Source organism: Phyllostomus hastatus, unplaced genomic scaffold (assembly GCF_019186645.2).
Source record: "Phyllostomus hastatus isolate PE091 unplaced genomic scaffold, TTU_PhHast_1.1 phas_scaffold_317, whole genome shotgun sequence".
Taxonomy (NCBI): domain Eukaryota; kingdom Metazoa; phylum Chordata; class Mammalia; order Chiroptera; family Phyllostomidae; genus Phyllostomus; species Phyllostomus hastatus.
This window is the reverse complement of record NW_025334023.1, coordinates 3,976,039-3,987,918: the sequence shown is the minus strand read 5'-3', so window position 1 is coordinate 3,987,918 and position 11,880 is coordinate 3,976,039. Positions and strand designations below refer to the sequence as shown.

Here is an 11,880-nt window from a genome sequence, read left to right as displayed (position 1 = left end):
CAAGCAAGACCCCAGTAGACTTCTTGGCCCCCAGAATAAAGCCTGAACTCCCTTCTCTCTGGCCACTCCTGCTCCTTCATACTCTTCTCTTCTCTTGGTTGGGGTGTCCCTGCCCTGAGAGCTCCAGTCCCCCTGAACTTGTCTGTGTTCTCCAACAAAGCTACACTCTCCCTCACCTCCAGGGTTTTGCCTAGACTCGCCTCTTTGCCCAGAGCACTGTTCATTCTCTGAGGTTCCCTCCTAACCTAAGTAACCCCTACTTCTAGCCTGAGCTTGCCTATCCCTCCTCAGGAAAGCCTCTCCCAATCCCCCCCACCCACCCCAGATTAGACCAGGGGTTCCCAGCAGTGTTTTATTCAGACTCCAAATACCTTTGAACAGTTTCCTCTGCCAGGAACAGACTTTCTTCCATCCTCTGAAGCCTTCTGCCTGCTCAGTCCTTGCCAAGTAGCAGCATCTTTATTAACTTTTTAATAGATGAGGAACCAGGGGCTCAGAGAGGTCCAGTAACCTGTTCAAAGTCACACAGCTTTGCCCTAAAATGCCATAGTGACGAGTAGATAGAATCCTGTGCTAGTTATATAGTCCTGGGAACATCTGTTGGCCTCTCGGTGCTTTGGTGTCCTCACCAGTGAAATGAGGTACCACTGCATAAGGTTGGTGTGAAGCTTACAGAAAAGCTGTACTGTGTGGCCTCCTTTCTTTTGCTCCTCAGGCCATTCCACATTCGCTCCTCCTCACATCAAACCCCTGCAATGCCAGCTCTGTGCCCCACTGTGCATGAGCAGGGTGCTGGGAACTCAGTAGATATAAATCAGACACAGCTCCTACCCCAAAGCCCTCGAGAGGGACAGGAGCAGAGGACAGAAAGGTCACTCACAATCCTCTGCTCTTGACTTCAAATTTTTAAAACTTATAATGATGCTCCTTTCCACGCAGGGGGACTGAGAAGAACAAAATGTTTAAGAAAGATCTGCTCTTTATTTTCAAAAACTTATTTTTCATCACTTCCTAAAATCTGGGCATTTCACAGCATCCAACGCTCACCTCTTTGCGCTGAGCCCTAAAAGGTGTTTCACCACTCCGGAGGGCTCCCCTATCCCTGGGGATCCCACTATCCCCGAAAACCCCCCTCCATCCTGTTTCTTTCCCTACCCTGATCCCTCTTCCTACCCAACACTCTCTCTCCCACACGAGGCAGTGCCCACGCCCCAGTCCCAGACTTATCAGTCCTCTTCACCTCTCCCTCCATCTGGGGTCCCAGGTTACCTTCCTTCCCTCTCCACTCTTTAAACTGCCCCCACCCCCTGCATTGTCCTCTCTCCAGCTCACCTCTCCACTGTCAGCCCCGCCCTCTCCAAGGTAGTGTCCCAGTTCCGCAGAGCTCCGCTCTCTTCCCACTCTCCCATTGGCTCCTGTTGCCTGACGGCGCGGGCTGAGGGAAGGCGACTGGAGAGCGCCCCGCCCCTTGCCCGTGGTCCGGACGAAGGGTGTGGCCTCGGGCTGACTCCGCCCCTCTCGGGCGGGACCACGCTTGCTGGCTCTCGGGCGCTGGGCGGCGCTGCCTAGGCTCCTCTGGGCTCGGCTGGCAGGTCCTGTGGGGGTGGGCGACAGGGATGACAGCCGCGGGGGTGGCGACGGCTGCGGCGCGAGGCTGAGCCAGCGGCGTGCCAGCCAGGGGAAGAGAAGGAAGTGGAGCCTTGGCCCGGAGCGCCAGAGTCAGCCGCCGGCGTGGTCCGCCCCATTTTGCAGAGCAAGCTGAGTCCGGACCTCGAAAGACTTCCCCACCCGGCTCCGGCTGCTGCGGCTCCTCGCCGGCGTCCTGACCAGCCCCGCCTGCCCCTGCCCCGGCCCCGGGTTCCGCGCCGGGACACTTCCAGCCCCACGGTCCGGGGCGTCGTGGCTGGGACTCCCCGAGCCCCGGACCCCGACTCTGCACCTGGGCGGGACGCGACTGGCCCACCACACAGGTCCATGGTTGCAGGGTGGTTTCCAGCCCTTTATAGTGTGTGTTGGGGCCCCCAGCCCTCCGCCCGGGGTTAACGCAGGTTGCCCCCAGGACTCCGACTGAGTGCAAAAGAGCCCGGACGCCCCCAGCTTCTGTTTCCCCGGAGACGAACCTTCAGCTGCTGCCGACCCGGTGCTCCGGACTGGGGACCGGCGAGCGCCCAGGAAGCACCGACCCGGGTCCAGCGCCCCCTGAGGGGTCCCACGCGGACAGGACAGTCGGACTGAATCTGACTGGGGTGGTACTGCGAGTCGAAGCGGCCACCTTCCTGCTGTCCCAGGCGAGGGGCTTGGTGCTCGCGGCGAAGAGAACACAGGGGCCCCTGCCCTGGCGTCCGGCAGGAGCCGAGAGCTGCAGGTGAGAGAGCCCCGGATGCCGGTCTAAGGCGGCCTCCGACCCCATCCGGGAAGCGCCGAGGCCAGCTGCGGGCGTGTGCCGGGCACAAGCTGAGGCTGGAACTGACTAGGAGGGGGGCGCGGGAAAGGGAGGAGGACGGAGAAAACGGGCACTTATTGACCGCCCTTTGTGTACGGGTCTGCGCTCCGCGCTGGCGCAAGTGGTCCCTCTTTAAGGCTCACTAATACTCAGTGACCTAAAAGGTGTCGTGTATTGTTATGAGTGCTTACAGGTGAGGAAACTGAGGTCCGACGGGGTTGAGTGACCCTGCTCTTTTCACTCTGGGGGTAAGACTGGCAAAAGGGCTAGGCTGGAGAGGGAAAGAAGCGGAAAGTGAAGAGAAAAAGAAAGGAAGTGGATAGCCACCAGGCAGGAGGTGGGGGAAGGGGTCAGGTGCGGCCACTGGGGCATCCTGGAGCTGATCCTGAGGCGGGAGGTAGCTTCTGCTGGCCTCCTTCCCTCCCACTCCATGGCCATGTCACCTCCCAGGAGAGGTGACCCAGAGTTGAGGCGGGAAACTTCCCACTTCCACAGCTCCCCTCCCCGTGGGCCAGGGACTGGAGAGCATCTGCCCTCCTCCCTGCTGCAGACTCCTGGGTCTCTAACGTGCTCTGGAGGTCCTGAGACAGTAACTTACCTTCGGGGAAACTCACTGCCGAGGTCCCAGAGTCAGAGCCTATCATAGCTGGGGAAGATGAGGCCCCTTAGCACTCACCCAGCTCACATCCTTCACATTACTGACAGGGTATCTGGGGGGGGGGGGTGGAGCAGGGTAGGGGGGGCTAGGATGGGGAGTGCCAGTTGTCCCAGATCCTAAAGCAGTGAGTGAGTGGTTGAACCACAAGTACACTTGAGAAAAATCTTCCCAAACATCCTTCAAGGTATTCACTCCCCCTCCCCAGTTAGCACTTTCTGGGTGGATGGCTGGGGTTTTCCTCACCCCTGATGTGGGGTCAGGGTGACCACATATGAGGCTGTTGTGAGAGTCTGTGGTCGGTGCTGGGGCCCAAGACATGCCAGCAGCCTCATAGCCATTGGCCCAGACCAGAGATCTAACCTTAGCCTCTCCTGGGCAATGGGACCTCAGGCCAGCTCTGACCCAGGACGGGAGGGCTTGCTCAAGGTCTTAATGGTGGGGCTGCCAGGGCTGAGGGCACGGTCCCAGGTGTCTGGATTTCCAGGAAGGGGTTCCTCCCACTACCCACCCCTCCCCACACCCCCAGGGCAGTGCAGGGAGAGGGGTGTTGTGAAAGAGGGTTTGGCGTGGATTCTGTGGGCTCTTGTTCTGGGTGCGGTGGGGGAGGGGACATGGCCTTGGTCTGAGCCCGGTAGCATTGGCTGAGACTCGTTAACCCCTGCTGTGCCCGGCTTCCTGGAGTCTAGGGGAAACCACCTTGGAAAGCCCCTGGGAGGTGGAGGAAGGTGGCGAGGTCAGCTGAAAGCTGGAACCCCAGTCCCTGGGGATAGAAGGGTCAGGGGAACTGCAAGAGAAGGTAACTGAGGGGCTTGGGATTCCTACCAATCCATGGAGATTCAAATTTTCATAATAGTCCCTGCCTCTAAACAAAGCTTTTGGATGAGATAATTTCACACCTGTGATCTCATTTTATGGTGTGATGGAAAGAACCTGGACTGAGGCAGCACAGGGTTGGGGAGCCGCCTGGGACCTCAGATGCGTCCACGGCTCCCAGCCTCACCTGTAAAATGGGGTCAAGGCAGGCTGCATTCCCCATTCAGATAATGGGGCCATCATTATGGGGCCATGTGTCAGACTGCTGAGTGCTAAAGAGGTTTTTTTGCTTGTTTGTTTTGTTTTCCTTTTGGAGTATTGGCCATGACTGGACTTATTAATGGTGATCTTGTGTGGGAAACTGAGGCTCAGAGAGCCTTTGCCCGGGCCTTTGAATTTGCTTCAGGAACTGTCTCAGTGCCAGCAGCACACCAAGGTGCCCTGGAAGTTACCCAGATGGAGAAGGCAGTGGGGTGACTAGCTCACAACCCGGTGGGCTAAGTGGCGCCAGCATGTGGTGAGACAGGCCAGGTGGGTGTGAATGGGTTCTGCCTCCCACTGGCCATGTGGCATCTCACAAACCAACTCACTCCGCAGAGCCTCAGCTCCTGCTCTGTAAGTTAGAGTTCTACCTTTATGTGGTTGTTGTGGGGATTAAGTGAGATATAAATATACAGTACTTGGCAAACTATCTGTTTCCTTCACTATAAGGGAAGGAAGCTTGAATTTTGACCAGGAAATCTGGGGAAACTCTCAGACTTGCCTTAGATTAGAGTGCAGGCTGCTACTGCAGGTGCACAGACTTAGGTCTGTTCCGAGGAGACTCCTGCGTGGGTCAGGCTCTCCTGCGCCACCTTCCCGGGCTCACAGCCCTCTAGAATCTGCTTGGGGACCCTGGTAAGGGGCTTTGGATTCTGACCCCACCCCCCACCCTGGGGCCAGGGTTTGGGGGAGCTGGTATTCATTCCCTCTGGCTCTTTGTCTGGCCTCCCTTAGGCACCAAGGTGCAGTGAATAATTTATGGGCCCCCTCAGGCTGGGAGGCGGGCTCAGAGAAATTGCTCTGTGCCCAGCTGAGCTTCTTCTGAACTCCCTGCCTCCCCCAGAGGAGGCGGGTTGTTCCTGTTAGTGCTGTAAGAAGTCCTGGATATGGAGGAGAGGGAGGGAGGCAGGACAGGAAGAAAGAGACCTAATATCAACCATGGCTCTCTCCAATGGAAACCAAGCTGGCTGAGCTGGGGTCAAGCTGTGGGCCTCTGATTCCAAATGGGTGATGAGAGGTGGCAGAGAGAGGCCTTTGAGGACTGGAGAAATCCTGGAAGTCTTCATTAAGGAGGAAGGTGTCTGGGTTAGGGCTAAAGGCAACTTTCTGTAGAGAGTAGGGGTCCTGATGTCTGTTCAAGGTTGAATCCTCACTGTGCTACTTACTGTGAGACTATGAGCAAGACAACTAAGCCTGCCAGGCCTCTGTTTGCTCCTCTATAAAATTAGGACAGTTACGGGTAATCGTGAGGCCATATAAGTAAAGCACATGTCACCATAGGTACTTAGTGAAAGGGTGCCTCGTTGTGAATATGAAGCATGGGATGGGCTAATGGCAGGGGAGATGGGATAGCGTAGTAAGCAGAGAAGTGGGTAGAACTCTGGGGTAGTGATTCTGGGGTTTGTGGGATCATGAGGGGTGCAGAGAAGAGGGGTGGGCGGCCAGATGGTAGAGGTCAGACAGACCTCTTGAGTGTCAGACGGAATTCACAGTCCAGGAAGCATCATGGAATGCACACCCAGAACCCTCCGTGGCTCCTTTTTGCCTGTAAGATGGAGACCAGGCCCCTCTGTTGTGTGTTCAGGGCCTTACCCACTGTAGCCACTGCACGGAGCCCTGGCTCACTGCCCATCACTGTCTCCCAAACACACCACCTGTGGCCCCGTCACTGCTAATATGCTTGTAGGGTTCCTCCCATCAGACCTGCCAGCCCTGCCTCTTCTCTGCTCAACTGCCCATCTGCTGAGGCCCAACTCTGGTCATAAAATATCCAGGAAACATTCCTGGATTACCCAAACCTCTGGTCACACCCTCTCTGAGTCTTTAACACTTCACAGTAATAGTAATAAATAATGCCTGCCATTGCATCACATTTTACAGTTTGTAGAATGTGTTCGCATAGTCCTTAATAATACTATGATGATATTAACAATAGCTAAAGCTTTGAGTACTCATTATGAGCCAGACACTGCTAAGCGCTTTTTACAGACACTCACTCACGACTCCGGGAGGCAACTGGGGCTCGGAGAGGTGTGTTGTCTTGCTCAAGGTCAGACAGCTAGACAGTGGGGAGTGAGGAGGCAAGGCTGTACTCCCATCTGGGACTAAACGACAGCTTGACACCTTTTAAAAGATATCCTGGCTCTTCAACTGGGCCCAAGTACCCTGAGAGCATACTTCCCATGTAAAAAGCTTGGAAATGAGCCTTCTCTTTAAAGCTAAGGAAGGGCAGTGCTGGGTTCAGCAGGGGGCCCCGGGAAGGAATGCTTGGCCAGGCATGCAGGCCCCTGGACTCTGCGCTGGCTGGTCGCGTGGTCTGGGGGCAGTCAGCCCCGCTATGTGGTTCAGTTTTCCCTCACGTGAGTGGGGTGGTGTCCGGGCTCCCAGAGCTCCAACTCCTGCAGTGTCCTCTGTGACCCTGGGAGGGAGAGGAGGAGACCACAGCACCAGGGCCGGAGGATGTGGTGTGCTGGGTGGCTGTGATTCTTGGCCTGGCTGCTGTCTGGGACAGCAGGCTCTGTAGTTAGCTGCTGCCTTTCCCGAAGAAGGGCGGTGCCCTGTGCTGCTGGCAGCATGGTCATTAGCTGGGCAGAGAGGACCCTGTGAACTGGGAGCCGGCTGGGCCAGGCCAGGTTGGCAGGGTTGGAAGGCAGGCTGCCTGGCCACGGTGGGGTCATTGGCAGGGCAGCTGGCGGGGCAGCCACAGCTTCTCCCTGCACGGCCTCCAGGGCGGTGGTGGGTACCCACTGGACACCAGAGCTTTGTAGGCCAAGGCGTGCCCTTGCTTTTGCTATGGTGGTCATGGGAGCGGAGCAGTGAGGAATCTAGCCGGGCCCCAAGATGCCTCCTCCTAGAAGCTCGCAGGACTCCTCCCAGGCAGGCAGAATTCAGCCCTCCGCCTCTGCAGATCCCTAGCCCTCACTCACTGGCTATGGTCTGTGGATTGGGGCTGTGTAGGTCTGCTTTCCTTGCCAGCCAGTCAGAACTAGATGCTCTGCCACCCCAACCCTCCCCTCCCCCCAGAGTGCCTAGCAGCTTGCCTGGCACAAAGTGGCAACCCCCTGGGCAGGAGAGGCATTGTGAGTTGCCCCTTGGGCAAGGCGCCCAACCTCTGTACTTGTAAAATGGGGCAGATAATAATAACAGTGTTGTAGGAGTCCACCTGCCCATCCTCTTGGTAGCCTTGTGAACGAGTGACTCAGTAGGAAGCTGATTGAAGAGTCCAGTGAGTGATGCCAGGAGGGAGGTGTGGCAGGTGGCAGGGAAGACTTCCCATAGGAGGACACTTTGCTATCTAGGGGGGATGCTGGGTGGGTCAGTTGGGAGTTATAGAGCAGCGATTCCCATCACCCCTCTGGTAAGCCGGCAGTTGAGAGAGATGAAGAAGGCTCCCAGCTCCGTTCAGACAGGGAGTGGGGTGTCCAGGGACTGGCAGTGGGAATGACCCAGTTGGGAGGAACCATCTGGGCCCAGTTGGCAGATGCTGGGCAGAGTGTGAGTCCTTCCTTAAGCAGCATTTATTTGCTTTTTCTCTCTCTGTCTCATACAAAATGTAACGTGATTGGAGATTTCAGTCTGTGGGGGGAAACAGATGTTACACAAGTAAACACAGACACCAAACTTCCACATCATGAAGATCAAGCTCCTGAGGTGGGGCCGCTGCCATCGATGCCTGTGGATGATGGTAAAGGGTGACGCTCAAATCACAGCCCGAATGCACACACTAGCTATGCGACTTTGGCAAATGATTTAACCTCTCTGAGCCCCCATTTCCCCATCTATAAAATGGGACAATCACAGCCCCTACTTCATTAGGTTGTGGTGAGGATTAAATGAAGTATGCATGCAAAGCGCTCAGAACAATACCCAGCACTTAGTGCTCAGTGCATGGCAGCTGTCATTGGCTGTGCCTCCAGCACCTTGCAGGGTGCCTGGAAGAGAGTAGATGCTTGGGAAGGCTGTATGGAATGGGTCCCAGGTAGAGGGCTGCTGCTCTGCACAGTGAAAGAAAGGATGGCCTGGTAAGGAAGGAGGGACACAGAAACAGTGACAACACAGAAAGGGACAGGATGTGGCAGGGAAGGCAGGGGCTGGGGTTGTCCAGAGCTGGGCGGAAGGAAGTCGGGAAAGGCTTCCCTGGAGATGGTGCTCCCAGAGCCGAGTTTGGAAGTGTCATTTGACATATACGTGCACACACACGCACACTCACGCACCCCAGCACTGCCATGAGGTCAGCGCCGGGCATGCGCTCAGAGGCGAGCGGTCTCTGTCTCAGGGTAGCCGGCTAGGGCAGAGCTTGGGCGGACCCCGGGCCTGCCAGACACCACGGGCCTCCCTCCTTCCGCCGCCTCACGCTGCCTCGCCACCTGTGATGTTCTGTTTGAGGGCACGAGGAAGGCGAGAAGGCAGCTGGGGAGGAAGTGCGGGCCGAGGTCTGAGTGTCCCAGCCCTCCCCAGGCCCGGGACCAGACCTCCTGCAGAACAGGAGGGACAGGCTGTGCTTCCAAGGCGCACCTGCGGGCAGAGGCGGCCTTCCCGCACCAGTCCTGCCACTGCTCAGCTTCGAGTGCGAGGGCTCGATTTTTTTTAAATACCACAAAGAATTTCTCTCACCCTCCCACCCAGAAGGCTCAAAGGCAAGTTTGTTTCTACTGACAAGGGTGCCAGGACCCCCCAAGTATCTTATAGGAGGTCACCTCAGATGCACCCTGAAGTCAGGGTGCTGCCTGCACTCGGGGTTGGTTGTGGGGCCTTGAGGACACGACCTCGCCCCTTCTATTTTGCCTGTTCCTGCCCCTCCTATAAAATGGGGTCAGAATAGTCAAGCCTTTCTCTCCTTCAAGAGGCGTGGGGTGGGGAGCTTGGAGGTGGGTGAGGCTTTGGTGGCATCTGTGTCCACGGCCCTCAAATGTCGGTGGGCACATTGGAATCATTCAGGAAACTTTTGAAGTCCCTCCTGGGTCCCTCCGCACAGTTCTGGGCAAGACCCAGGCAGCAGTCGCTTTTGAAAGCGCCCCAGCTGAGGTCCGTTGGCTGTCGGGAATGAGAACCACTGGCTGCTCTCTGCAGCCTGCCTCCTACAGCTTCCCCGGGATGAGACCTGCACACCTCTGGCAAGGAGCTCATTGCTTTCAGCTGCTCCCCACCCTGTGGTGCTGCTCCCCCTGGATCCCCCCTGCCTGGAGAAACAGGGGTGTGGAAAGACTTTACAATCCAAGGCCCTTGGGTTCCAACACTCATCTGCTCTTTGCCTGGGTGTCTTCTTGGAGCCTCCGCATCCTCATGTGAACACAGGAGTAACAATAGTCCGTCTCTGAAAGGGCTGGAGACCAAACAAGGCCGCACACACACAGCACGAGGGTGCAGTGGGCCATAGACTGGCAGAGCCCGGCTGGGCTCAGACCCTGGCCTCCCCCCGCAGTGCTCATCCTCCTGCCCTCACCGCCTGAGCCCGGGGTCTCTGAGATCACTGCTGGTGGAGGGGAGGAGCGACACCCAGTCTTGGGGCTCTTCCCTCTGCTTCCCCTTCTCTCTAAACGATAAGACAAGACAGCAAGCATTTTTGTCTTGCTTGGTTTTGTTTTAATGGCCAAAGCGTCAGGCTCTCCTTAACAATGAAGCCTTGTCTGCATCTGCTTGTTTTTCCAGCCGGACACTCAACTACACTGCCCGCTCGGGGCCTCCACCCCCCATCCCACCTGGGAGAACTGAAGAATGCCAGAGGGTTTTTTTTTTCATCTAGGGGAGGGGACTGGGGAGACACTGGAGGCCTCTGTCTGGTCCTCACCAATAATTGACCCCAATTAAATCAGTTCTTTGTTGGAAGCCAGTTCACTAAAATTATTTCAAGGTAGTGACTGGGTGGGGGTGGGGTGGTTTGGGAGGCAGAAAAACTTGTGTGTAAGTTCTGGCTTTGTCTCTCACTGGCAATATGACCCAAGGCAAGTCATTTCAGTTTTTTTAGCACCTGTGTTCTCTTCGGTAAAACGCATACATAGGACATACTTCCTTGGGTTGTTCTGAGAAGTGAATGAAATGCTTGGTGCGTAAAAGCTCAATGTCTGTGTCATGCCTATCGTAGTTACAGGAGGCTCTGAGGGCTGTTGGTGGATCTCTGCTGCCTTGGCCCTGCCGGAGAGGTGCATCAGCCGGGAGTGAGCTGCTCAGGCAGTAGGGTGTAGCAGATGCGCAGAGGAGAGCACAGCCCCAGGCGCGCAGCTCCTGGCAGCGGTTATGGCCCAGGCCGGCACTGCACGGGAGGAAGTGGTCAGCTTCATGGACAGGGGCTGTGGTCTGCAGTGGAGGGAGCCCATCAGCCCAGGAGAACTGTCGGGGCAATAAAACCTCAACTGTCTTTCTTTCTTACCCCAGCCTCCCACTGGGGCTTCCCACTGGGTGCACCCGCCCAGAAGCCAGGGGCGTGGAGCCCAGTGCTGTCCACTGAGATGAGCCCCCAGGCAGGTCCCCAAGCAGGATGGAGAGTGGGTCTGGAAAGGCACAGGAGACACTTCTCACCCTGTCAGTCAAAAGCTGTGGAATGCGCTGGTCTCACCCCCCTCAGGATGCAGTGTAGGGACCATATGTTGTTACTTGGGTGCACCTCTTATGAAGGGGGTGTCCTCCCCGACCCCAGAGACAAGCTGTAGCATTCCAACCGCCACAGTCCTCTCAGGGAGTGGGGTTCTGGGGTACCCGTCTTTTCATCTCTGCTTCTCCAGAAGTGCTGTGGCACCCCTTTGAGATTGGTGCCCAGACCCCCCCCCACCCCCAGGGCCAGGGCCTCAGAGGACCTGGCTCTGAGTTTTCTCCAGCCTGACCACCTGATCCACCTGTGTCTCTGACCCTCTTGGGCAGGCAGTGTGGAGTAGTGGTTAGAACACAGGTCTGGAAGTAGCCTGAAATCTGACTCCACCATAATACGGCTGCGGAACTGCACCGTGCGCCCCTTAACCCACCAGTGCCTCGGTTTCCTCATCTTTGAAGCGGAGAGAACAGAGAGCGGGGCTGTGGTGACGACTGAAGGAGTGAATCGACACTTAGGACGATCGACATTTAGGAAATTGCTGAGGACGGTGCCCAGGAAGCAGGAAGTGCCCAGTAAGGGACAGCCGTCACCATCATCACAAATAACGCAGTGAGAGCCCAGAACGCACAGCGTGGCTGGGCCGGTAGTGAGAGGGCGGGGACTGCCCCTGCCCTCCATCTAGACTCTGCTCCAGCGACAAGGCTGTGCCACATGGTGGACGTCCCCGTCAGTCCTCCAGCCCCTCCCTGCTGTCGTCTCCTGCAAACCATGTCCTGTGAAAAGTGGCCTCTCGTTCCACCGAGCTGCAGTTTTCCTAGCTGTGAAAGAAAGCAGCTGGACTAGATGGCCCCAAGTTCTGCCCCTCAGCCTGTGCCAGGAGCTGGGAGGAAGAGGACCCAGGTTGTCCCTGCCCTGGAGGAGCCCTGGAGACTGGGGGTGGCGGGGAGTGGTCAGGGCACAGTCCAATCCTCTTCCTCACGGGGCAGGCTGGGCAGCCATGAGCAGGCGACAAGCAAAACCAGAGGAGCTCAGAGGAGAATGAGAGAAATCAGGGGGGCTTCGTGAAGACAAGCGTATTTGAAATGAGCCTTGAAGGTAGGCTAGGACCTTGACTGGTCCCCATTGCATTGTCAGAGGTGGGAAGGGTAAGCAGGAGGTGAGGGGCCACGGTCGTAGGGC

General features: G+C 56.9%; 1 protein-coding gene across 3 annotated transcripts in view; it reads left to right on the top strand.

The window, feature by feature from the left end:
- Positions 1–1,521: 1,521 nt before the first annotated feature.
- The window catches only part of GDPD5 (glycerophosphodiester phosphodiesterase domain containing 5), an 86,901-nt gene continuing 76,542 nt past the window's right edge, over positions 1,522–11,880 (top strand). For 2 of the 3 annotated variants that reach the window (XM_045817909.1, XM_045817911.1), the window contains exon 1: positions 1,522–2,365. The gene's annotated coding sequence lies outside the window, so the exon portion shown is untranslated. The remainder of the gene's footprint in view (positions 2,366–11,880) is intronic. The other variant, XM_045817915.1, reaches the window with a different exon arrangement.